The sequence below is a fragment of the Peromyscus leucopus genome, chromosome 9 (genome assembly GCF_004664715.2).
Source record: "Peromyscus leucopus breed LL Stock chromosome 9, UCI_PerLeu_2.1, whole genome shotgun sequence".
NCBI lineage: Eukaryota > Metazoa > Chordata > Mammalia > Rodentia > Cricetidae > Peromyscus > Peromyscus leucopus.
In genome coordinates, this window is record NC_051070.1 from 61,627,403 (window position 1) to 61,636,877 (window position 9,475).

At 45.4% G+C, this 9,475-nt stretch overlaps 1 long non-coding RNA gene across 1 annotated transcript; it reads right to left on the reverse strand.

Moving 5' to 3' along the window:
* Nucleotides 1-1,896: 1,896 nt before the first annotated feature.
* On the reverse strand, nucleotides 1,897-9,222 carry LOC119088578. The gene is made up of 2 exons (XR_005092249.1): nucleotides 8,788-9,222; nucleotides 1,897-2,430 (listed from the first exon to the last, which is right to left on the reverse strand). It is a non-coding gene; the product is annotated as an uncharacterized LOC119088578 (long non-coding RNA).
* Nucleotides 9,223-9,475: the final 253 nt, after the last annotated feature.

Sequence of the window (9,475 nt, forward strand, 5' to 3'; positions counted from 1 at the left end):
TGAGAAACAAAGTAACAACCCACGGACTTCTCCAACTGAGTATCTAACACAATTCTGCAAAAGAGTGGGGCTGTGTGAAGCTGTTTGAGATTGCGGATTTGTTTTTGTGGTGCTGGGAATCAAACCAGGGCCACGTGGAGAGGTAAGCAAGCACCACAGCCCAAAACTGAGGAGAGCATTCAGCAGTATCTCAGCTGGGACTCTCAACACAATCGCAACAAAAAACAAAGCTTGGTAAAAGATTCTACTCCGAGTCCGGTCCAGAGGGGCTGGGGAGGTGACCAGTGGTAAAGTGCCAGTCCTGCAAACACAAGGACCCAGGTTTGGATCCTCGGAACTATAGAAAAACTTGCCATAGTAAATTTTATGTTAACAGCTATGTAAAATAGCTGCCATAATTGCAATAAAAATCTGGTGTAGGCAAGTTAGGCAGACGAGGCTGAGTCAGCATGCTCTAGAGTCAACTGAGAGACCTTGTCACAAAGAAGAAAGGTCATGGAAATCCTAACATCAGTCATAGCTCTCTCTCTCTCTCTCTCTCTCTCTCTCTCTCTCTCTCTCTCTCTCTCTCTCTCTCTCCCCTCTCTCTCGTGCTTGTGGTACACACATGTGCTCTCACATATACAGCTAAGATAATAAAATTCAAGATAAGAATAGTTACCCTGGGGAACCCGTGGATAAGAGTGCTTACTGTACAAGTAGTACAAGTCTAGCAACCTGCATTCTCATCCCTAACAGACATGTTTTTAAAAGCTTTATTGTGGCGGCATGGTGCCTGTCAGGCTTAGAAAGGGTGAAGTCCGGGTTCAATCACAGACCCTGTCTCAAGAGAATAAAGCAGGAAATGGTAAATCAGGACAACCAACCTATTCCTCTGGGCTCCATGCAAGAGCATGCATGTGTGCATACACACACACATGCACACATGCACATGCATGCATACCATGAATGGTTATCACAAGGCAAAAAAAAAGGGGAACTTTAGACAGTAAAATTACAAACTCTTTCCAAGAACAGTTGTAGTAGACAGGAGTAAATAAAAGCAAAGAATGTAAGGTTTCATCTCAGCCTATTCCTTCTAAATGAGAAAAACATGTAACATCTTTTTTTAAAATAGCAGAATGCAGTAGATGCCCTTTTGTCTAAACATGGCCAGTACCCTAACTTGCTCCTCCCTCTTAGCCTGGCCAGGGTTGGAGGAGAGGAATGTTCTCCTCCAACCTTGTTCATCTACATATCAACATGTAGAAACACTTACTGGTCCTAGGCCTCTAGCTGATAGTTTAGTCCAGATGTCCTCAACCTTCTGGCTGATGTTAGGAGCCAGTGGATTCTTTGGGTCGTACTGTAGGATATTTGGCAACATCGCTAGCATCCGCCCCCAGGTGTCAGCAGCTCTCCTCTGCCCCAGACCATGTACAGACGCCGTCAAAAGATCCTGGCTGGAAAGACTGCATCTCGCCATGAACACTCAGCTCTGTGCCGCTCATGACAAGGGGCCAGTTCTTTATGGTTATTTGTAATTTTGGAAATCCATTTGAAGATGACCTGAAGTGATTTCTACTCTTAGGAACAGGTTTTGGAGAATTGCTAGCAGTGTACGTGTTAGAGTGTGTTATTAGTAGAGGTGCTGTTCTCATCACCATTTTACAGGGAAAGTGGAGCCGTCAAACCTTTAAGACAAAGGAAGAGCAATGAACTCCTGACATTGCCTCCATTAAAAGAGCTTATTAAGACCATGAAAACTTATGGAGTTAATAAAATTGTTGAGAGCTCAGGTACTTTTTAAAAGGCATAGAGAATCAGAAATTAGATTACTTGAAAATAAGTACTCTAACATTTCAGGCTTCTACATGGTCCTCTCTCAAGTCTTGGGGTGTCTGCAAGACAACATCATTGTGACCTTTCCATAAATTCTTGTTTTTCTTGAATAATAATAAAATGAAGCCAATGAATATAATTTCAGGAGCAGCTTGACATACATTCTAAGAATGGAAATGTTCATTGGTTTGGCTTGATTCAAGTACGGCAATCATAGCATCGAGGGATGAAGATGAATTCTAAATTATCTCCCATCAAGACTGTTTTGTTTTTTTCAGGCAGGCTTTGATGGAGGTGATGAAGTGCAGAAATTCTGAGGCAGCCTGGAATGTGGGTGCTCTGAACTGTACCATATGCTTCCAAACCCTCACAAGCAGATGGCAAAGGTGCTGGTCTTTTGGAATGGTGATAGATGGCTTTAGACTCATCCAGATGGGCTCAGACCCAAAGTGTCAATCAGGGTCAAGAGACCAGAGATCGGCCAACCTGATAGAGTGGGTATAAGAGTGTTTGGGAAGCAGAAGGGTCCCTCATGGCTTCACCCACTGTGAGCATCTTGATCAAACCATGAAGGTTCATCATGGAGTCAGTTGTTCAAGACCTGTAGAGCTGGAAAGAAAATCTTTCTCAGGACCAGTGGCCATCAGAAACTCCAAAGGCAATCATATTGACTCACTATTACTCTAATTAGAAAAATATTTACTGAAAAACAATGAGAAAATGAAGCCTATAATCCCAAAAGTTTAAGATGAGGAAGAGGGAGGGATGCTGGGAATGTGAATTTGAGGTCGGCCTCACATCATGAGATTCTGTCTTAAAATATCCCCCAAAAGTCAGAAAACAGGGCAAAGTAGTTTTAATGTGTCATTAATAACCAAATCTCCTAGACTAATCATAGCCAGTATTTTTCTGTAAGTCTTCCTACATGTTTTTCTAGGTGTCTGAAGACATTCCTTCCTTTAAAAGTGTTTTAGTTATCACTGGGCATGGTGACACATGTCTGTGATCCTGGCACTCAGGAGGAGGCAGGAGAGAATCATGAGTTCAAGATCAGTCTAAGCCATAAAACAAGATTCTGTCTCAAAAAAAGGGGGGGTTTATTTGTATATGATACTATTTCATAACCCTAGAAGTATTATATCAATGTTAATATATTCTATATCGGTGTGTCAGTGTGTTAATAGCTGCATTCCAACATATAGCCATAACAACATAAACTACTTAATTTATCCTTTGTGCCTGGGTGTTAAATGACTTCTAGATGTGGCTAGTATGGAGAAACACAAGAGCTGGGCATGGAGCTCAGTAGCCAAGTTCTTTCCTAACATGTATGAGGCCCTAGGTTCAACCCCGAGGTTGGAGGCCCTGAAATAAGCATTTCTATATGTAAACTATATTTATTATATTATATTTATAATCTCCTGTGGGTAAATTCTCAGTATAACTTTTTAATCAAAGGAATTTTTAAAGGAGGTTTTTAGACTGTGTTGTATTCTGTGCTTAGGTTGTAGTAGTTCAGTTGTAGGACACTTGCCTAGCATATACAAGGTCCCAGGTTAGACCACTATGCACTAGTCAGGCATGATAATGCACACGTATGATCTCAGCTCTTGGGAAGCTGTTCTGGCTAGTTTTTATAATAACTTGACACAAGCAAGAGTCATCTGAAAGGAAGAATCCTCCACTGAGAGGATGCCTCCATAAGATCAGGCTGTAGGCAAGTCTATAGGGATCTTTCTCAATTAGTGATTGATATGACAGGACCCACACCATTGTGTGGGGGGGTACCACCCCGGGATTGGTGATCCTGGGTTCTATAAGAAAGCAGGTTGAGCAAGCCATGGGGAGTAAAACAGTAAACAGCACCCCTCCATGGCTACTGCGTCAGCTCCTGCCTCCAGGTTCCTGTCCTGTTTGAGTTCTTGACCTGACTGCCTTTGATGGTGGACTGTGATATGGAAGCATGAGTGAAATAAACCCTTTCCTCCTCAAATTGCTTTTGACCATGTTTCATCACAGCAATAGAAACCCTGTCTAAGACAGAATCAGAGCCAAGAATATCACAAGTTCAAGGTCAGTCTAGGCTATATAGTAAGCCAATATGGACTACCCAGCAAGACCACACCAAAAGAAGAAGAGGAGGAGGAGGAGGAAGAGGAGTGTAGCTAGAGTTTTCCTGCTTTGCCCACAGTCAGGACAAATCTTTGTCACCCGCCAGTCCCACAGCCAAGTAAACACAGAGACTTATACTGCTTACAAACTGTATGGCCATGGCAGGCTTCTTGCTAACTGTTCTTATATCTTAAATTAATCCATTTCTATATATCTATACCTTGCCACGTGGCTTGTGGCTTACCGGAGTCTTCACATGCTGCTTGTCATGGCAGCGGCTGGCAGTGTCTCTCTGCCTCAACCTTCTGCTTCCCAGAATTCTCCTCTCTCCTTGTCCCACCTACTTCCTGCCTGGCCACTGGCCAATCAGTGTTTTATTTATTGACCAATCAGAGCAATTTGACATACAGACCATCCCACAGCAGAAGAGAAAAAGAAATTTGTATTCAGATTAAAGTAGAAAATTTTTCCGATAGTTCTTTCAGTATCTCTTAAATTTAACAGTCTTTTCAAGAGGTTCTTGGGGGCACCATGCATCCATTTCAAATGAAGTGTTTGATTATCAGGCCCACGTTTTCCCAAGTAAGATACCGTCTGCTTGAAAGCAGTTGAGACCCTCAGACAAACATGTGAATAGACAAGAAGCTACCAGGTTAAAAAAAAATGTAAGTAAGAAAGAAGTAGACATTCATGGAGCCAAAGGACCATACTGGTTGGTTTTTGTTGTCAACTTGACATGGAGTAGACTCTCCTGGAAAGAGGGAACCTCAACTGAAGAATTACCTCCATCAGGTTGGCCTGTGGGTATGTCTTAATTGAAGACTGATGTACCACTGTGGGTGGTACCATTGCTGGGCAGCTGGACCTAGGCATGTAAGAAAGGTAGCTGAGGAAGCCTGGGGAATAAAGCCAAGAATCAGCATTCCTCTGTGCTTCAAACTCCTACCTTGAGTTTCTCCTTGGTCCTCCCTCAACGATGAACTATAACCCTTCCCTCTCCCAGGTTGCTTTTCGTCATGGTGTATATATGTATCCCAGCAACAGAAAGTAGCTTGTGAGCAAGTGAGCCAGACCGAGCCAGTGCACAGAGTCTCACAATGGATCTTGCCTCCATGTTCCTACCTCAGGTTCCTGCCCTGACCTTCCTCACTGTGATCTGGAAATGCAGCCAAGTAAACCCTTCCCAAGTGGCTTTTAGCCAGAGTGTTTTGCCACCACAACAGAAAGTAAACTAGGACTGAATGACATCAGACTTATTCAATAGTGTCTACAACACCGGCCATATGACGGCAATTCCTGGAAAGAAATTCCAGAACTTACCCTACTGTCTGAAAGTTACAGAGACATTAAAAGGCATTTGTAAAGTAAGTAGATAAATTATTGTAGAATCACCCCAAGAATGACCCACAAGAAGACCATGCTTGCCCACTCCAGACCCTTGCATTTAATGAATCATCATGACCATTGCACACTCTTAACTAAACACGTGAAGGTGAAAAGATTGCAGAGTGGAAGCCGGGCCCACACAGAGAGGAGGGAGAGCTGATGATGTCAGACATGTTTCCACTCAAGATGAAACAGGGTCTGGAGAAAACTGGCTTTTGATGTGCTGTGGGAGGTGTATACAGAGATGATTCTCCCATGTCTGACGGGAAAAAGCATCAAAGTGCCCTGAAACTGGGTCACTGCAGATGCTCTTAGGTAAAGGATGATGTCATACTAGAATGGAGCAGGCCCCTAATCTGACAGGGCGGATGCTCTCATACAAAGGAAGTTCTTGGACACAAAGACAGACAAGCAAGACAGAAGGGAGACAGTGAGGGATGGAGAGAAGACACCATCACCAGCCAAAGCAAGAGCCTGGACCTGACTACACTGTGGCCACCATCACCCTCACCTCACACTTAAGCCTCTAGAACTGGGAGACAGTCAATCCCTGCTGCTCCCAGCCTCTAGGCTGGCACCTGGTGGCAGCCCTGGCTGACTAACAAGCCTCAGTAGCCCCTTCAATACTACAGAAGCAAAACACCATGAGCCACGAAGAGCAAACAAACAGATTCAGTTTCTTTTTTCTTTATTAAGAAATTTTCTACTCACTCCCCATACCACCCACAGATCCCCCCTCCTCCCTCCTCCCACCCTTCAGCCCTCCCTCCCTAGCCACCCCACATCCCCACATCCCCCAATTCAAGGTCTCCCATGGGGAGTCAGCAGAGCCCGGCACACTGAGCCTAGGCCCCTCCCCCACTGAAGCAAGGTGTCACACCACAGTCACCAGGCTCCCAAAAGCCCGGCCACGTACCAGGGACGGATCCCGATCCCCCTGCCTGGGTGTCCCCCAAACAGTTCAAGTCAAACAATCTGGTCTAGAGGGTGCCTGGACTGGTCTACTCTGGTGACCAGTCTAGTGAATCCCCTAACCGTCATCACAGAGCCTTTGTCCAGTGACTGATGGAGGCAGATGCAGAGATCCACAGCCAGGCGCCAGGCTGAGCTCCAGGAATCCAATCAAAGAGAGAGAGGAGGGATTCTGCAGGTGGGGAACGTCGAGATCATGATGAGAAGACAAGCAGAGAAGACTGGCCACACTAGTGAAAGCCCATGAACTGTAGACTAGTGGCCGTGGAGCCCCCATGGGGCAGATTCAGTTTCTAAAATCCCAGTCTCTTCAGAAGTGTAAAATGGTAAACCACAGAAAACAAGTCAGAGTTTGTGGCCCCAAATAAGGACCATTCCCTCCCTGGGGAGAGAGTGAGTTGCTCACCAGAGCTATGAAGTCTGAGCAGAGCCCATTCAGAAACCCACTCCATTATGCTCTTTTCAAAGCCTTCCACTCCTTCCACCCCATCTGTCTCGCCTGCCCTTGGGCAAGGCCACTCTAGCATCCTACGCAAGCATCTTGTCCCCAGGAAGCCTCATAGGCCCAAAATACGACTTCCCAACTCCCCCAGTTCCACTAGTTTGTTCCACAAACACGAGTCTGGGCCTCTGCTAAATTTGCAGAAGAAAGCAATCTAAGTAGCTAAAGCAATGTAAAGGGAAGTCCTGGGAGACCCGCAGATGTGTGTTGGTAACTAACAACTCCTCCACAGGCGCCCTGGCCAACAGAGAACCAACTCAGTGTGTTTCTGTGGATTCTTTGTTTCATCTTGCATTTTGTTTTGGCATTTTTTGGGGGGTCCTATTGTTCTTTTGCCTTTTGTTTTGATTTTCATTTTTGTGGGGCATTTTTGTTGCTTGATCATTTGGTTTGGTTTGGTTTCTTCTTTTCTTTCTTCCTTTTTCTTTCTTTCTTTCTTTTTTTTTTTTTAAGACAGAGCGAAAGAACAGAAGGCTGGGTGGTCAGGGAAACTCACAGTTCAGGGCAGTTAGCCTTTCCTGACTGGGAGAGACGCCATGGAATAGTGGGATGAGACATCGCAGTAAAAAGGGTTCAAGGGCCAAGGCTTGTGAATCCTAGCCCCACAGAAACAATTCAATAAAACAACCAAAGAATCCAAGGTCGTATTAGCGCGCCACAGCGTGTCCCCTAGCACAGACTGGAGAACTTTACGGACGTGTCATCTCCTGAGTGCCCTCAACTGTCACAGTAGTCCCAGCTGCACTTTCAATGACTCAGCACTTCCAAGTATGACCTCATTTCAAGTCTCCAACAATCCAAGGTTGGTGCTGTCACCCTCCTTTTGTAAATGGAGACGCAGGGGCAACAAAGAGCTGTGGACTTGGCCTCAGATGAGGTGAAGCCACTGTCCACACCCATAGAGGGAAGCCTCATAGGGAACACGGACATTATTCTCTCAGCAAAAATGGACGGTAGCACACAGAAGCAGCTTCCAGGCCGTGTGAGATACAGAACTCTCTACCCAGATGCCAAAGCAGCTTTGACTGGCCAGCCCCTCCTTGGGAGCCTCGGTGCCCCACTTGAATGACAGCTGATTTGCATGACTAAGAAAACCCAAAATTAGCACTTTGGTCTGAAAAACATCAGGCTAGTCCTTGTGAGTCTGATTCCAACTGGACCTTTTTACTGTGCAACACAGGCAGAGCAGGCAGAGGAGAGAGAGAGAGAGAGAGAGAGAGAGAGAGAGAGAGAGAGAGAGAGAGAGAGAGCTACAAATGCTGAAGTTCCCATATAGTATGATTTAGTTAGACCCTACACAGACACCCTCTTCCATACTTCAAATCATCTGGAGATGATTTAAAATCCCCACATGAATTTGGATAGCTGTTACTATATTGTTTGGGACTAATGACAAGAAAAAGTCAGTACATTTTTTAGCACAGGTGCAATTCCCTCCCCCCCAAATATCTTCTATTTGTATCTGATTGAATCTGTCAGTGTGGAACCTGCAGAGGGGCCCTGGCTAGATGATGGGTGGGCAGGGGTACCAGCACAGCATCACCTTATTCATGGAAGCCAGAGGCTTCCTCCTCAGTGCCTCAGAAGCAATAGGGTGACCCTTCAAAGTGATCTCTGAAGGAACTGAATTTCAAACATGCCCCCCCCAAAATGTCTACTCTCCTTCCCAAATGTATAAGTGGTGTGCCTCGCTACAGCTCAGCAAGGCCACCCCAGACCCAGGGGCCATGGAGACTACTTAGCTGGCCTGTTTTCTTCTCTTCCAGATAGCTGTCATCTTTAGCAATGACCTCTGCCTGAGTCCACACTCTGCATACACATCCACAGGACCATACATCTGCACTCACCAAGGGCTGCATCACTCTCTGCCCCCTTCACAGACAAGGTGAGGGTGAATCTACATGCAGATATGCATTATCCACATGCAGATAATGACTTGACATCAGAGGCTGGAATTCTAACTGTCCTAGTCATATTCCCAGGTTTCTACTCACCTCTCAACAAGGCCTCAGAATACACCCAAAACATAGGCTCAAACTCTGGCTGTCAGACACTCGGTCAAAACCACTTCTCAGCCTCATCAGATGCCCCCCCCCTCCGCTGCCTTTGCTCTCAGGTTATCAATCCTTCCAGATGCTTCTTCCTTGCATAGCTGTGGCCAGAGGAAATGCCAGGACAATCCCTTAGGAGTGTCTTTGGCTGGGTGCCCACATAATGAACTCTCTCCCTCTGACCACCAGACTACTGATTTAAATTAGTAAAATCCTCTAGGTGGAAAATTGTAAGTGATGTCATAATGCTGATGTAAGTGCTGGCTTGAACTTTAAATGGGGGTGTTCGATTGGTTGGAACCAGGGAGAGCAGAAACAGCTGGGGGCAGGGGACATCCGGTAAGAACCAGTTAATTCCCAGTTAGCCTCACACACAAGCCAAACCCTGTGCTTCTCTATGAGATTATTTGGTATAGCAGGATCATACTATCTAGTCATGATGCCACTGCTGGCAGTCACTGAAAAACACGTCATCTCCCTCCATCTTAAAGATCATGACTAGCACCCTTGGGTTTCACAAATGACTGAGAAAAAGAAAAGAACTTCATTCCTTCCACTCATACAGCTTCCATTCCTATACACACACATCACCAAAGAATGAGTGGGGTGGCAAAATGTCCCCTCTAAGTAA